At 39.9% G+C, this 14236-nt stretch overlaps 1 protein-coding gene and 1 long non-coding RNA gene across 2 annotated transcripts in view; one reads left to right on the top strand and one right to left on the bottom strand.

Annotated features, from left to right (window-relative positions):
* The window catches only part of LOC141982849 (uncharacterized), a 31728-nt gene extending 25770 nt beyond the window's left edge, over positions 1-5958 (top strand). The window contains exon 4 of the long non-coding RNA XR_012638232.1: positions 5550-5958. This is a non-coding gene — a long non-coding RNA (uncharacterized LOC141982849). The remainder of the gene's footprint in view (positions 1-5549) is intronic.
* TPK1 (thiamin pyrophosphokinase 1) overlaps positions 1-14236 on the bottom strand; it is a 568487-nt gene that overhangs the window by 512424 nt on the left and 41827 nt on the right. The window lies entirely within an intron of this gene.

Below are 14236 nucleotides of genomic sequence, written 5' to 3'. Positions count from 1 at the left end.
ATTATAATCTCCTACTCAGATGTTATTTTGCTATTTACATAAAACTTGCAAATTTTTTAAGTTCATTTAATTTATTAAAAAAATCTATATATTTTTTAAGGTAAGTAATATTTTACATATTAGCAGGATTCCACAGAAACATACTTTTAATCGTAACTCTCTTAACCAAATGCTTTGTTTGGGAATTTCCCTGCTGGTTTTTTTTTTTTTTTTTAAACAAAGCATCAAAAGTTGAAATTTGAGTGGTGGAGAAAGTCCACAGGAAGGAAGCTATGCTCTGTTTCTTCTCCTGCAAGACTATAAGAGGGGACTGATTAGGTGGAAATAGGTAGTAAGGGCATGAATTTATCCACTGAATATTTTAATCATTTAGTAATGTATTTAGAAGTTTAAAGATGGATAAGTGACTGGCTTTCTCTGTCATTCTCTATGCTTCCCTTAATCTCCTGTACCTCCCCTCTTCACCTTCTCTACTCCATTATATCACTCCTTTCAGTAATTGAGGGCTTGTCTACACTTACTGGGGGATCAACAAGCAGTGATCGATGCATCGGCAGTTGATTTAGACGGTCTAGTGAAGACCCACTAAATCGACCACCGATTGCTCTCCCTTTGACTCCTGTACTGCACCGGATCAAGAAGAGTAGGGGGAGTCGACAGGAGAGTGTCTCCTGTCAACATTGCATAGTGTGGAGCTCACAGTGAGTAGATCTAAGCTACATCAATTTGAGTTACACTGTTCATGTAACTCAAATTGCGTAGCTTAGATCAAATCTCCCCTGTAGCGTAGACAAGTCCTGAGCTTCCTACCCCCACTTCCTGTCCCCAAGAAGAGGAACAAACAAACATTTGGTGTTGATAGGCCAAGCCATTTTCTGAACTATGAGGAGGATTAAATACATAATGCATAATAAGTGAACAAGAGGAGGATTAAAAACAAAATAAGCCCCACCCCTCAAAAAACCCTTTAAAACTACTTTTCTGGTGCTTTCAAAACTTCTCCCCAAAAGTCTATTCTTTGATGAGATATGGCATGTGAAATCTCTGGAGAATTTAATTATTTTTGGGAGGATGTTAGGGAGAATTGTTTTGAAAAAATATGTGGCAACCACTGCATCATAGCACTTTTATGTATAGGTTATCTCCGCTAGATTATGGGAAGACACCCTTAGCATTGGGTCAGGTTTTACTTTTCACCTTCCCATGTCATGGCCAGTAGTATGATGCTCATCTAAACAGCTGCAGAAAAGATGCCCTCACTTTTTGCACACCTCCCATGTATAAAGAATTTATTTTACAATTCTACCCCTGTCATAAATATAAAGGGAAGGGTAAACACCTTTAAAATCCCTCCTGGCCAGAGGAAAAACCCTTTCATCTGTAAAGGGTTAAGAAGCTAGGATAACCTCGCTGGCACCTGACCAAAACGACCAATGAGGAGACCAGATACTTTCAAAGCTGGAGGGGGTGGGGAGAAACAAAGGTTCTCTCTGTCTGTGTGATGGTTTTGCTGGGAACAGAACAGGAATGGAGTCTTAGAACTTAGTAAGTAATCTAGCAAGATATGCGTTAGATTCTGTTTTGTTTAAATGGCTGATAAAATCGCTGTGCTGAATGGAATGTAGATTCCTGTTTTTGTGTCTTTTTGTAACTTAAGGTTTTGAATCCTGGAGGGATTCTCTATGTTTTGAATCTGATTACCCTGTAAGGTATTTACCATCCTCATTTTACAGAGGTGATTCTTTTACTTTTTTCTTCAATTAAAATTCTTCTAAGAACCTGATTGCTTTTTCATTGTTCTTCAGATCCAAGGGTTTGGGTCTGTGTTCACCTATGCAAATTGGTGAGGATTTTTATCAAGCCTTCCCCAGGAAAGGGAGTGTAGGGTTTGGGGAGGATTTTGGGGGGAAAGACGTTTCCAAGCGGGCTCTTTCCCGATTATATATCTGTTAGACGCTTGGTGGTGGCAGCAATAAAGTCCAAGGGAAAAAGGAAAATAGTTTGTACCTTGGGGAAGTTTTAACCTAAGCTAGTAAAAATAAGCTTAGGGGGTTTTCATGCAGGTCCCCACATCTGTACCCTAGAGTTCAGAGTGGGGAAGGAACCTTGACAACCCCCTTAAAAAGGAGGCAATGTGGACCAGTTTTAGTGGGGTACTAGGAGTCAGAATCGCCTTGGTTCTAGCCACAGCTCTCACATTGACTCACTGTATGATCTTCAGCTAGTCTGTTAAGCTCTCATTATCTGCATTTGCCCATCTGTAAGACCAGTACCTGCCACAGGTTTTACGGCGCTTAATTAATGTTAAGCACTTTGAGATTCTTGTTGAAAGGCACTTCACTTCATAAAGGTAAGCTATTATGATAGCCTCTGACAGGTAAAACCTGCAATTATATGGCACTGTTTTAACACTCACAATATACAGCACTGTCTTACCTCTCCTTGTGTGTGATGCTAATTTCCTTCAACTGTATTGTTTGAACCAGTCCACCTCATTTGGGAATCTAAACAGGGGAATCTAATGGCTCTTTGTTATAATGCTTTATTGAGAGAAATATACACCCTTACACACTTTCTATGCATTTTTCTTCTAAAAACTGTGCTCAGTAATGGTTTATTTTCCTAATAAAAGACTGTGCAGTACTTATTTCTCTCCTTTTCTTCCTCGCGCCATCTATTTTCTAGTCAAAATGGGTCCATCCCCCCAGACTTTGATTTAAATATCATGTACCTTCAAAGTGCTCAGAATCCAAATCTGGTGACTGGCCTGTATCTATAGAAATCCATTATTTGCCAAATGGAAAAGGATATGGGGGAATATAGATTCTAGGGGGAAAATTTTTTTTTCCTTATTTTTGAGGCTATTATGCACCAATGTACAGTTAAAAGAAAACAGCTGAACAGAGTTATCAGAGAGCGAGACCTTTAAACTGGGTAAGAGCTAAACATGCTTGGATTGTCCTATTGCTTTTTGAAATTTGTTCTTCAGAGCATATAGAGGGTGCTCCTGAAGCACTAGCTACAAAAGCTTGCCAAATTAAAGCCCACACGGTAATAGTATAAAAAAGGAACAGTTATGATCACAGATGTACTGTACATAAAGTAGCAATTTCCTTCTTCAAGGATAATTGCAAAAGTTGTTTGAAAATAATCAGACCCTTATTCAGCAGATCTGGAGGATAGAAGGCAGCTGTACAAATACCAACAACAATGACAGAGTGTCACCCAAAAAAACAAAGCTGAGATTGAAATGTGTTGTTAAAAAAAATCATGTTTTAAATGATGTATAGCTACCTCTGTGCTTTTTGTGTGCGCATACACACGCACACATCATATGGTGACAATATTCATACATTAAAAGCAATTTAAAATGCACCCTTTTCTCATCTTACCTGTCCTCTGCCTGCTAGCCACCTCCTCCATGACTACTAACATTCAAAATCTCTGAGCAGTTTCTAATAGCCACCTTTCTTGTCTTTATCAGCAACATTTCTCTCCCCTCCCCCGAATGCTACCCACCCACACACACACACACACCCCTTCTAAAATGGGGGATTCGAGTCCTGCACTAGGAACAGATTTAAGGTCTGATCATTTGTGACCCCGAAGGACTAGAAATAGGGACCTTATGCTCCTGGAAAAGGGGTGATGCCCTTTCGGTGATTCCCAAAAGGATACACAGTACTTGCTACTGGCCTGACATATTTTAGCTGTAGCACAACTTTAAAGTCTAATTTTTAATGTCTAGCAAAATTATTTTGAATATTTTAGATGTTATTTCTTGCCTTTTGGACCCTACATGACTGAGTTTATGGTAACTAAGGTCTTCAGTGGAGGGATACAAAAATAGTTCCAATCATTTAAAAAAAATCTAAAATAGTCCTCTGTAAAAAATGATACAGAGAATTCACGATGATTTAGTGTGGCATAAAGTGTTTATTGGCACTCAGTTGCGGCGAACTCTTTAATTCACTCAAGGCTTGACAAGGTCAACTCTCTACAACCTTTGTACAACGCTATCAGATACTTAGAACAGAAGCTGTCTCATGTAAACACACATGATCCCTAAGGCTGACCAAAAATGGAAACAGATTGAGAATATTATTGAGATCAAAACACCTTGTCACCAACCCCCTAATCATAGGAGCTTGTTGGCTCAAGAGCCTCGGAACATCTCAACTACTGCCGTGTAGTCGCAGGATTGAGGTGTTCTCCAATTTAACCAGGACCTAACCTGTTTGAGGTTAAAACCCAACACCTTAAATTGCACCTACAAATGAACTGGGAGCCAGTGTAGACTGAAGAATACAGTGGGGTGTATTGCAGATGTATTGTTCTCCCTGAAGGAAATACTTTTAGCATCTCCAACACCCCAGTGAGGAAATAGGGACGATCCTGTGTTTTGCACCTCTGTCCCTCTGACAACTCAGAGATCACCCTGAATCCAATCAATCCAGCAAAATATAATGAAAAATCCTTATAAGAAATCCTTATATCATCTTTGGAGGCAGCAAGCATTTATAAAACCACCTACAGCCGGGAGCAGGTCTGCTGACTGGGACTTTGTGGATATTACAACAGAGGCAAGAAACCCCTTGGCATAGAGGGCACATTTTTATTCCTATACAGATGGTAATGATCCTGCAAGGCTTGACCTCAGACTAGGAGTACTATTACAGGTAGACTGGGGGCAGCTGGCAGAAAAGGGAGGCCTAGAGTGATGATAAATGTATTAAGCTTTTTTTCAGTGAAGAACAAGCAGTTAATGGAATGGGAGCATTTGATAGCCCAATAAACAGATAAATAAGAGACCGACAGCAATAGATTACCAGGGTTCTGGCGACATAATAAATCACAGGAGCACAGGTCATCTGGGTAAGGACATTACCGAGCCCCTTCATGTACTTCCTTGTAATTTATAGTGTACGTATTATGAAACAAGCCTGTGAACAACACAAACTAATAGAATTTCTTTTTTATTTTTTAACCAAGGAGCTCTAACCAGCTAAAGATTGCAAGTGTCAATTATTTTTTCTCCACAAGAAATCATTCAGAGCGAGTCTTCTCTATAAAACCCAATAGTTTACTTTTTCTGATACAAAATCCACATATATTTATAATTCATCATTGGGATGTCATGCCTGTGAATGACATTTTTCACAGCTTTTTGATAAATAATACTTTGTAGTCTTTTTTCGCATCTATTAAGAGAGGAACTCAAAGCACCTTACAGTGATGGATATTTCCATTTTAAATCTGGAGAAATAGCTGTGACTATCCTGAGATTTTCTTAACACTTTCTACCCTTTGAGTAGTATTTCACGATTTTATGATGGTTTGATGAAAATTGAGTTATACAAAAAGAGAATAATGAGTTGTTAATTTTATACGTTTGGAAACATTGGACTGTCTCGCCTTTTATCACCTTTTGCAATAAATCTAAAACACAGTTTGTTCCATATGTTGCTCCTTATGTGCTCATTAATATATTATTACTTATATATAGGAAGTATTTTGTCCGTCTCATGATTTGTCATTTTTTCCTCTAGAAACTGAAACGTGCCAAGAAAAGCTTGCTGTATTTGGCAGCAATGATATAACACGTCCACTGGGAGACACCGACTCTGGAAAAGTAAGAAGAAAGAGACTCTCACCAAATATCCCTGCAGAAAGTTCCATGAATTGTCAGCCAAGAGCCTGAGTTAATATCTCACTGCTTCTGATTGCTTTTCATATTTTCATGCACTTCCTCACCCTAATTATTAACCAACGCCATAAACACCAGCCCTATAATGCTAGTATAATAGGCCCTATTTTACAAATAAGCTAACACAGGCTACTGCAGGCACAGTTGGGAGTAGCATCCAGAACTGAGAGCCCCTTTATACCTGGTAAAAGAAGTGGCAAAGCCCCAGTTCCAACAGGGGAGGATTCCACCAGGACAGGCACTGTGGAAGGCAGCTATAAGGCCTCCCTCGCAAGCCATGTGTGAGTGTGCTGGGAGCAAGCTTTTCCGGGGGGGCTCTGCCACACAAAGCACTGAGGAGATTCCAGCACTGCAGCCTACAGAACAGCTTGAGGAGGCTACTGTGATGTACACAGGCCCCCAGGGTGATATAAATTACATAAGAAGGCACTACAGTCCCTGGAGCAGCCCAGGATTGGGAGGACCCAAAAGGGTTTTTATAAATTTCCTTTAAATCCCTGCTGTCTTTGGGTTGTGAGTTCTGTGCTGAATTAGAGACCTGGGGTAAGATTCTGAGCTGCTCCTCTAATATGGTAAACCTAAACCATAAACACACTGCTTTTCATTCTTGATTGTGCTTCAATTATTCTGTCTCAAAGAACTAAACCATGCACTCCTTTCCCAGAGCCAGGAATGGAAGCTAGGATTCCTGATCTCCAATATGTTACTGTTGTCTAGCAATCATGTAACCCACTAGGAGGCAGTATTATTTAGTGCTTAGAGAACCAGATGGGGGCTCAGGAGAGGAGAGTTCTATTCCCAGCTCTTTCACTGGTCTGCGTCATGATCTTGGGTAACTCACCTTCCCTGTCTGTGCCTCAGTTTCCCCATCTGTAACATGATACTGAGTTCCCTTTGTAAAGTGCTTTGAGATATGATAAAAAGAGCTATATCACTTCCGAGATTGGATCAGTGAGCTACTGTCAATGTGCAGGAAGATGAGACTGTGCCAGGAGCAGGGCCATTGCCACCTGTGTTCGTTATCATATCTGTATAGTATTTTAAGTACACTCTTTGCCCCCTCTACAACACGGCGGTACTTTTGGTTTCCATATGGCAAGATATTTACAAGGCTGCTCCTGTTATCTTTGATGCTGGGAAATGAATCAATGAAATGAATTGCACAGGTAACTTTGGTCTGGGTCGGGCAGCCTTTTTACACAATGGCAAGTACTCACATGAACAGTCCTACTGCGCTCCAGTGGGAGTAAGGCTTATGTGCCGTGAATGTTAGTGTTGTGCTTCCCAGTGATATCGTTTTACCATTCATTAACATTCATTACACGGTTGTGCCTAAGTGCTGAACTGCACCACTGCTCACTCGGGCCACGTAATTCAGACAAGTGCTTATGCATATCAGATAAAATTTTCAAATGTGTCTTAGGAGCCTAAGTTCCTTTTGAAAGTGGGATGTAGGTTTCCAAGTCACTTAAGCACTTCTAAAAATGTTACCCATCCTCAACTTTAAGCATGTGATTAGTTCAAAAAACTTAAGCATCTTCCTGAATGGGCCTTAATCATGTGTGCAAATTACTCTATACACTTAATTATATTAATATTAAAAAACTGGAAAATTTAGTGTATTACTACAACTTGAATTTTCCAACATAATCCATTAATACATGCAGGATATTTTGGAAGGCTTTTTATTACTAATAAGCATGAGGTGTCATCAAGAGATATTTTATATACAATTGCATTTTTTCCTCTTCTACCACTTTATAGACATGATTTTGTTTCTCACTTGTCTGATTCATTTATTTTACAGCAATGGTTCCCTCATTAGTAAATACTAGAAAGTGTTTTTTGTAATTGCTCTGTGGGTTTCTTTGAGGAACAAAATAGGTACCCAGCCTAAATTTGTATTGATTTCTACACCCATGGATGTGCCAGGCAGAATACGGATTACAGACTAGAGGAGCAAAGGAAACTGCATGTTGTTCTTTTTCAGTCATAGAAAATCACTTTACATTTTTAAATGACATTAAAAAAAAATCTTATAGCAGCACATGTCCTTTGGGGGATGATTGAAAGTCCAATGGCATTTAGGTTATGCTCCCGGGAATGCTATGTTTATTTCAACATTATATTTTCTTTAACACAAAAAAAAATTAAGTTAAAAGAACATCCATGTTGCAAAGTCAAATGTTCAAAAGTTAGGAAATGCCAGAATTAAGGTTGTCTAGGCAACCTTAATTTGGCCTTCTTTTGCATATGCATCATGATACAGTCTTTAATTACATTATCACAGACTATTTTTTCCTTAGGACACCTGTCTCATTCAGTGCTCAAGATGGAGCTACTCTAGAGATTAATTAGGGTTATGTAGTAAACGAAGTTGTCTGTCTGGCCCCTGCCTAATTTGTTGCAGAAACTCCCACTCTAGACTCCTAAATCAAGTTTCCCCCAACCTGCTGTAGTACCTTTGCCTAACCAGTCCCAGTTCCTCCCATCTTCTAGCTCTGCATCCAGTCCGTCTTTCTCATCTTCTTCCCTGCACTACACTTGGCCCCTCCCACCGGCATTTCCCGTCTCCCTCCCTGGCCTTCTTGCCACATCTCAGGTGGAACACCCAGCGTCTTTTCCTAATCTGTTTGCCCAGCTGGTTCCAGTTTTCTCCCTTCTCCCCGAATCCTGTCATCTTGTCAGATGAGCCTCCCGTTCTCCCAATCTAATTCCCACCACTCCAATGATCCACAGTCTCTTTAAACAGCCAGTCCCAATCTCCATTCATCTCCCAGTCACAGTTTTCTATTCCCCCTTATCTTTGGAAGCTCTTTTCTGTGGCTATGTCTTCACTGAAAAATGTATGTTTTTTTCCCCTTGATGTTACTAGTCAAGATCAACCCCATGTTCCTGTTAAAGCCTGAGCTGAGTTCATCCTTGTAGCTGATTACTGAGCTACTATAATCTATCCAACCTTTGGAGTCTGCATGCACCCACACTTACTGGGTCTGAACAGCATCCAGACACTCTCTAAGTCTGGCCTCTCAGGAACATTCCTGGGGTGTAGACTGTCTGGCTCCCTCCTTGAAAAATGGGTCCTCCCCAGTCCAGGTGCCCTAGTCCCTGGGACCCATGCTGAACACCCCCAACTCTGCCCAATAGCTTATGTACAGTGTAACCAGAACTCCACACTCAAGTTGTGGGCACTCTGATTTACACTCTAACTCTTCTGGAACCCCAAACCTGAAGAAGAATGGAGCTCAAAAGCTTGCCTCTTCCACCAACAAAACTTGGTCCAATACAAGATTTTACCTAACCTACCTCGTCTCTCTCATATCCTGGGACCAACATGGCTACAACATGGTTCTTCAGGGTCAGACTCCAGATTGGCCCCGTAACACAAGAATGATGAGGCAACCCAACATGGTGGTACAGCATATAATGAAAGACAATCAAGGTTATGGAGGCCAAAATACAAGATTTTTTTCAGAAAGTCAGAACGGGGACACACATAAGCCCAAAATGTCATAACCACCCACCTCAACTAGCTAAATATGAGGAAAAAATGATCTCGGCCTGGTCTCCAGTAGGATTTAACACCAAGATAGCTATCTTGCTATTACCACACTATTTTTTTGCAGAGAGTCAAAGCTTTAGTTTAATACAAGTATTTCATGAAACCAGGAATTTCTGAGACTATTACTTCACACCTCCCCTTGATTTTTTTCTGTTATATATAAAAGCTAATACAGGGTGACATATTTGGACAGTCAAAAATGGGATATGAGATGTAAAAGTCTGAAGCCCAGTTATTTAATGGTTAGAAAAGGGTGCTCTGAGTGCTTTGATTTCCAGCTCAGCTGCTGACTCATATGTCCCTGAGAAGACCACTCAGTCCCTCAGTTTACCCACCTACAAGAAAAAAATAATATAAACACTGAACTGCCGCATGGAGAAACTTACTTATTAACCTATACAGCATTTTAAAATCCTCAAATGAGAAGTGCTATATAAACAAAGATATTTCCTGAACCTTTACCAGATAGCCACTTTTATGTACCTTCCTCAATAGTGCGGTTTTTTAGGTGCTTGTACTGCTAAGCCAGTATCAAAAGTCTTGCAGAATCAGACCCCCCCAAAATAATGAACATTCTCTTTTGCAAGCCAGTACCCACAGGGCTCTCTGTCAAACTCCAAGCCCAATTTTTCAATGGAATTTGTAGAAAATTGTTTAAAATGGAACTTGAATAACCTGAAAATTTGATGTCTTTTACTCTGTTTTCTTTATCAAGGTTTCAAAAAAGACCATACCAGAGTTAGTTTAGATTCAGGTCACCTAAAATGTGGGGGTTGGGGGGATATAAACTGTTCAGGTTTTGATACTCCTTAGCACTCAAGGCCAAATATGTTCTGGACTGCAGTCGTTCCATCAGAGATAGTTTGGCTAATATGTATTCTAGCTCTGCTAAAAGCATACCAGTAGCTTTGTTATGCTATTGCATACGTGAGCCAAAAATAATTTGTTTTTCCAGGGTTCTTGATCTAGCTTTATAACACATATAGTTGGTGAATGTAAATTAATGGTTATTACAGCATCTGCTCTGCCTTTTACTTGTTTTTGTAGTGAAAAGCTGACTTGATTTTTTTTGTTTTAATAACACAATAGTCACACACCTGCTGGAGCCCTGTTATATTGCTACTCCAGGGAAAGCTGGTTAATTGCATTTCCTGCCTATTAGAAGTAGGGTTTGCTAGATTTAGTATCCTATTTGGTGAGGTTCTTTAAGCATCTTATCAAAGCTTTTTAACACTGTGTTAAACCTACTCCTCCTCAGCTTGCTATATTTTCTTAAAAGGCCACTGTCAAGATAAAAATTGTGGTGCCTGATTCTGATTTCAGTTATAAGGTGTAAGTCTGGAAAAAGAAATTCCATTGATTTTTTTATGATTTCTTTTAAAAAACACCACAACACAGTGGGTGGCCTGAGTGCTATATCTGGACCAGGGAGTAAAAGAATGCAGCTGCAGGGTGACAAAGGAGCAGGGTTGTGATTATTGACAAATTTTGAGAGGGGAAAAATCAGTTTCCATTCAGTTAGTAAGTAGAAGAAAACATTTAGTATCTTGTATTATATCTAAACGCACCTGCAGTTTAAGGTAGGTAGGTAAAACACAATAGCTAAAAACACCCCTTAATGTTAATAGGAGAAGCAGACCCTAAGTATGGAGTGAGCTGCTGAGACTTTTGGTATAAGGAGCTATCTATGGCTGGAGATATGGAGGCCAGTGTTGAATAACTAGTCACAGCCCCCAACTTGTCTGAAAGGGTCCATGGATTTTGCAAGTCTACTGCCACTAGGAAGAAGGTAGAGTGCCTGGGGCCGTGCTATTTTGGTTGATCTGGGCAATGTTCATTCTTATTCTGTCCCTGACACAGAGGGATCTGGTCATGTGCTCCTCAGTCACTGCTCTAAAGAATAAGGAGCAGGTGTTGGAGACATGAAAATCCTGGAGGGACTATGGCAAATTAGAATCAGCAGTGATCAGGCACCCACATTAAGAACAGCTGCTTGATTATGCCAATTAAAAAAGAGAGAGAAAGAAAGAAATAGGACTGGGGTAGCGAATAAGAAGAACAGGAGCACAATAAAGTCAAAATCTGGAAATTACAAAGTAAAGCCAAAGCCAACTTTTGTCATTCAATATTATGATTATCAATGGAACCATTAGCAAAAACACAATGCTAACCATAAAAATTTTCCATCAGTTTGTCAGTTCCCGGGGACTCCCCACTTTTCCAAAGACAGCACACTGCTGCACAGACTGGTATGGGTCCCTGTTATGGGATGCATTCTAACACTGAATATAAATTAAGAACCTCATTTAACTGCCTCCATCTACATGAGAGGGAGGATGTTTATGTTGTGTATGTAGGAGACTGGTTTAGAAATCCAACTTCAGTTGCATGAAATTAACTTCCTTATGGTTTCAGGCAAGCATTTCCCTGTACTGGAATAAATACACTTCTAAAATCCCTTTTACAGTAACAGACCTACCAAAAACAACAAGGAGTCCGGTGGCACCTTGTTGTTTTTGTGGATACAGACTAACATGGCTACCCCCTGATACTTGAGACCTACCAAGTATCACACATACATTGGGCCAAATTACATTTAAGTCTAGAGGGAATCAAAAGTGGTATACTTTAGGATCAACTCAGATAGTATGAGGACATGATTGTTGGACTGACCACCATCATGTTTAACTGAAAGCTTTCCCTCTCTATTTGGCTGAAAATGGGTTAAAAACCAGTCAGTTAAGCATGTAAATATTGCCTGGCTGAAAGATCTGCCAATCACCAAACAATTTTCAGCATAACTAACTCCTGTTTTAGAAATTCTTCCAGTGACGACATATCTGTTGAATGGGTATCCCTGCATGGCAAAATGTGTAGCACCATTGTGGATTGTTTTGGATATATAAAACACCATCATAGGGATTGGTTCTAGGATAATGACCCGGAAATCTTGAATCTCCTTGATGTCAAGTGACAAGTGCATGCCACACTCTTAGTTGAACCATGCTCTGAGTCGAAAAAGTCCAGATATAGGACAGCTTGCATCATGCTCCAGTGCAAACTCTGCCAAATGCAAAATATATCGTTTGACTGTAAAGTGGATAAACGACAGGCCCTTGCTGACAAACATGACTCCAAAGATTTCTATTATGCAGTTAAATTTGTGGAGAGGCCTATCCAATCTGCCTTCACATCACTAACAAGTGCTGATGGTGAATCTGTCAACACGGATTGCACTACCATGCACCAAAGTGGCATGAATATTTTAGTAAACTACTTAATCATTTTTCTACTGTTTCTGATGATTTACTGGATAATGCCCACAAATTGCCTACATCTGATGAGGTTGTATTTCCACCCATGCAAGCCAAGGTATTGAAAGTGGTTCAAGTAATGCAAAACAACAAATCTGGTCCTGTTGCCGTTACAGTTGAAATTTTCAAATATAGAGGAAATCTCATTGACAGGCTCTCTGAATTTTCCTTATGTTTGGCTTCAAGAAATCATACTGCAACAGTTGAAAGATGCCAACATCATCACTATCTATAAGCATAAAGTCTCAAAGAGCAACTGTGGTAATTACTGCAGGATCTCTTTCCTCTCCAGGGCTGGCAAGAGTCTTGCACGGATCCTCTTGAACCAACCCTGACCCACATGACTGACAAGGTTGTACCTGAGTGTCAGAGTGACTTTGTGCTCAGCCAAGAACTGTTGACATGATTTTCATCATTTGACAATTACAGGAAAAGTGTTGTGAGCAGCATCAACCTTTGAATATTGTATCTCTCATTCTAACCAAGGCATTCAACATGGTCAACCATACCACCCTCTGGAAATGACTAAATTTGAATGTCCAGAAAAATTAACATAATTCAGCAATTCCATGAAGGCCTGGCTGGAAGAGTTAGTGTTGATGGTCACAAACAGGGTGAAGCAAGGATGTATTCTTGCTCCTAAACTTTTTCATTTATTCTTTGCTGCGATGCTAGAGGAACCCCTTCATGGCTCTTCAAATGGTGCCTTTTGACACTTCTGCACTGGTAAGCTTTTTGAGCTTTCCAATCTATGTGAAAACACAAAAGTGATGGAAATGTTGATTCAGGAACTGCTCTATGCCTACAATTGTGTCTTGATGGACACTCTGAAGGAGCACCACAGTATCTTACAAACTGCTTTGCTGCTGAGGCTTGTAACTGTGGCCTCACCATCAGTTGAGCAACCAAGGTTATGTACCAGCCAGCTTCTGAACAACTTGATCAAAGCCCATCAATAATCTTGGATGGTACCATGCTCTAAGCTATCAGACAGTTGACTTATCTTGGCAGCATGTTGAACAATGAAGCGACCAGTGACCACAAAGTGGATGTGCCAATTAAGAAAGCCAGAGCCACATATGATTGTCTCCATTACTGAATCAGGAATTAACATGGAATCTGTTTACAGACGAAAATTGAAGTCTATAAAGCTGTTCTCATGACATTGCTTTACTTGTGTGAAATAAGGACTGTTATCAATGGCAAATTAAAAAGCTTGACAGTTTCCATTGGTGACAGCTATATTTATTACTGGGAATCAAATGGCAAGACTGGGTTTCTATCTCTGAAATCATGGCAAAAGCTGTTTCAGTCAGCATTGAGACCTACTTGATCAGCACCCAATTGAGATGGACTGGATATTTAATTCATATGCCTGAGATCTGTCTATCAAAACAAGTCTTATTTTCCAAATTAAACCCTGGAAATCTAAAATTAGACATCAGATGAAATGCTTCAAAAATACCCTGAAACAAAATCTGCACAAAACAAATATTTCTGACTCCATCTTTGAGCAACTGGTGATTGATTATATTGCATGGCACCACACCTAAGGGCAGATGTCCATGACTTTGTGAAGAATCACGTTGATCAGCTGAAAGTACATGCCAGGCATGAAAACAATGTGCAGCTCAATCAACACCACTAGGCAAA

The sequence above is a fragment of the Natator depressus genome, chromosome 2 (assembly GCF_965152275.1).
Source record: "Natator depressus isolate rNatDep1 chromosome 2, rNatDep2.hap1, whole genome shotgun sequence".
Taxonomy (NCBI): Eukaryota; Metazoa; Chordata; order Testudines; family Cheloniidae; genus Natator; species Natator depressus.
Note: the sequence above shows the minus strand (reverse complement) of the source record. Positions and strands in the feature narration are given on the sequence as shown.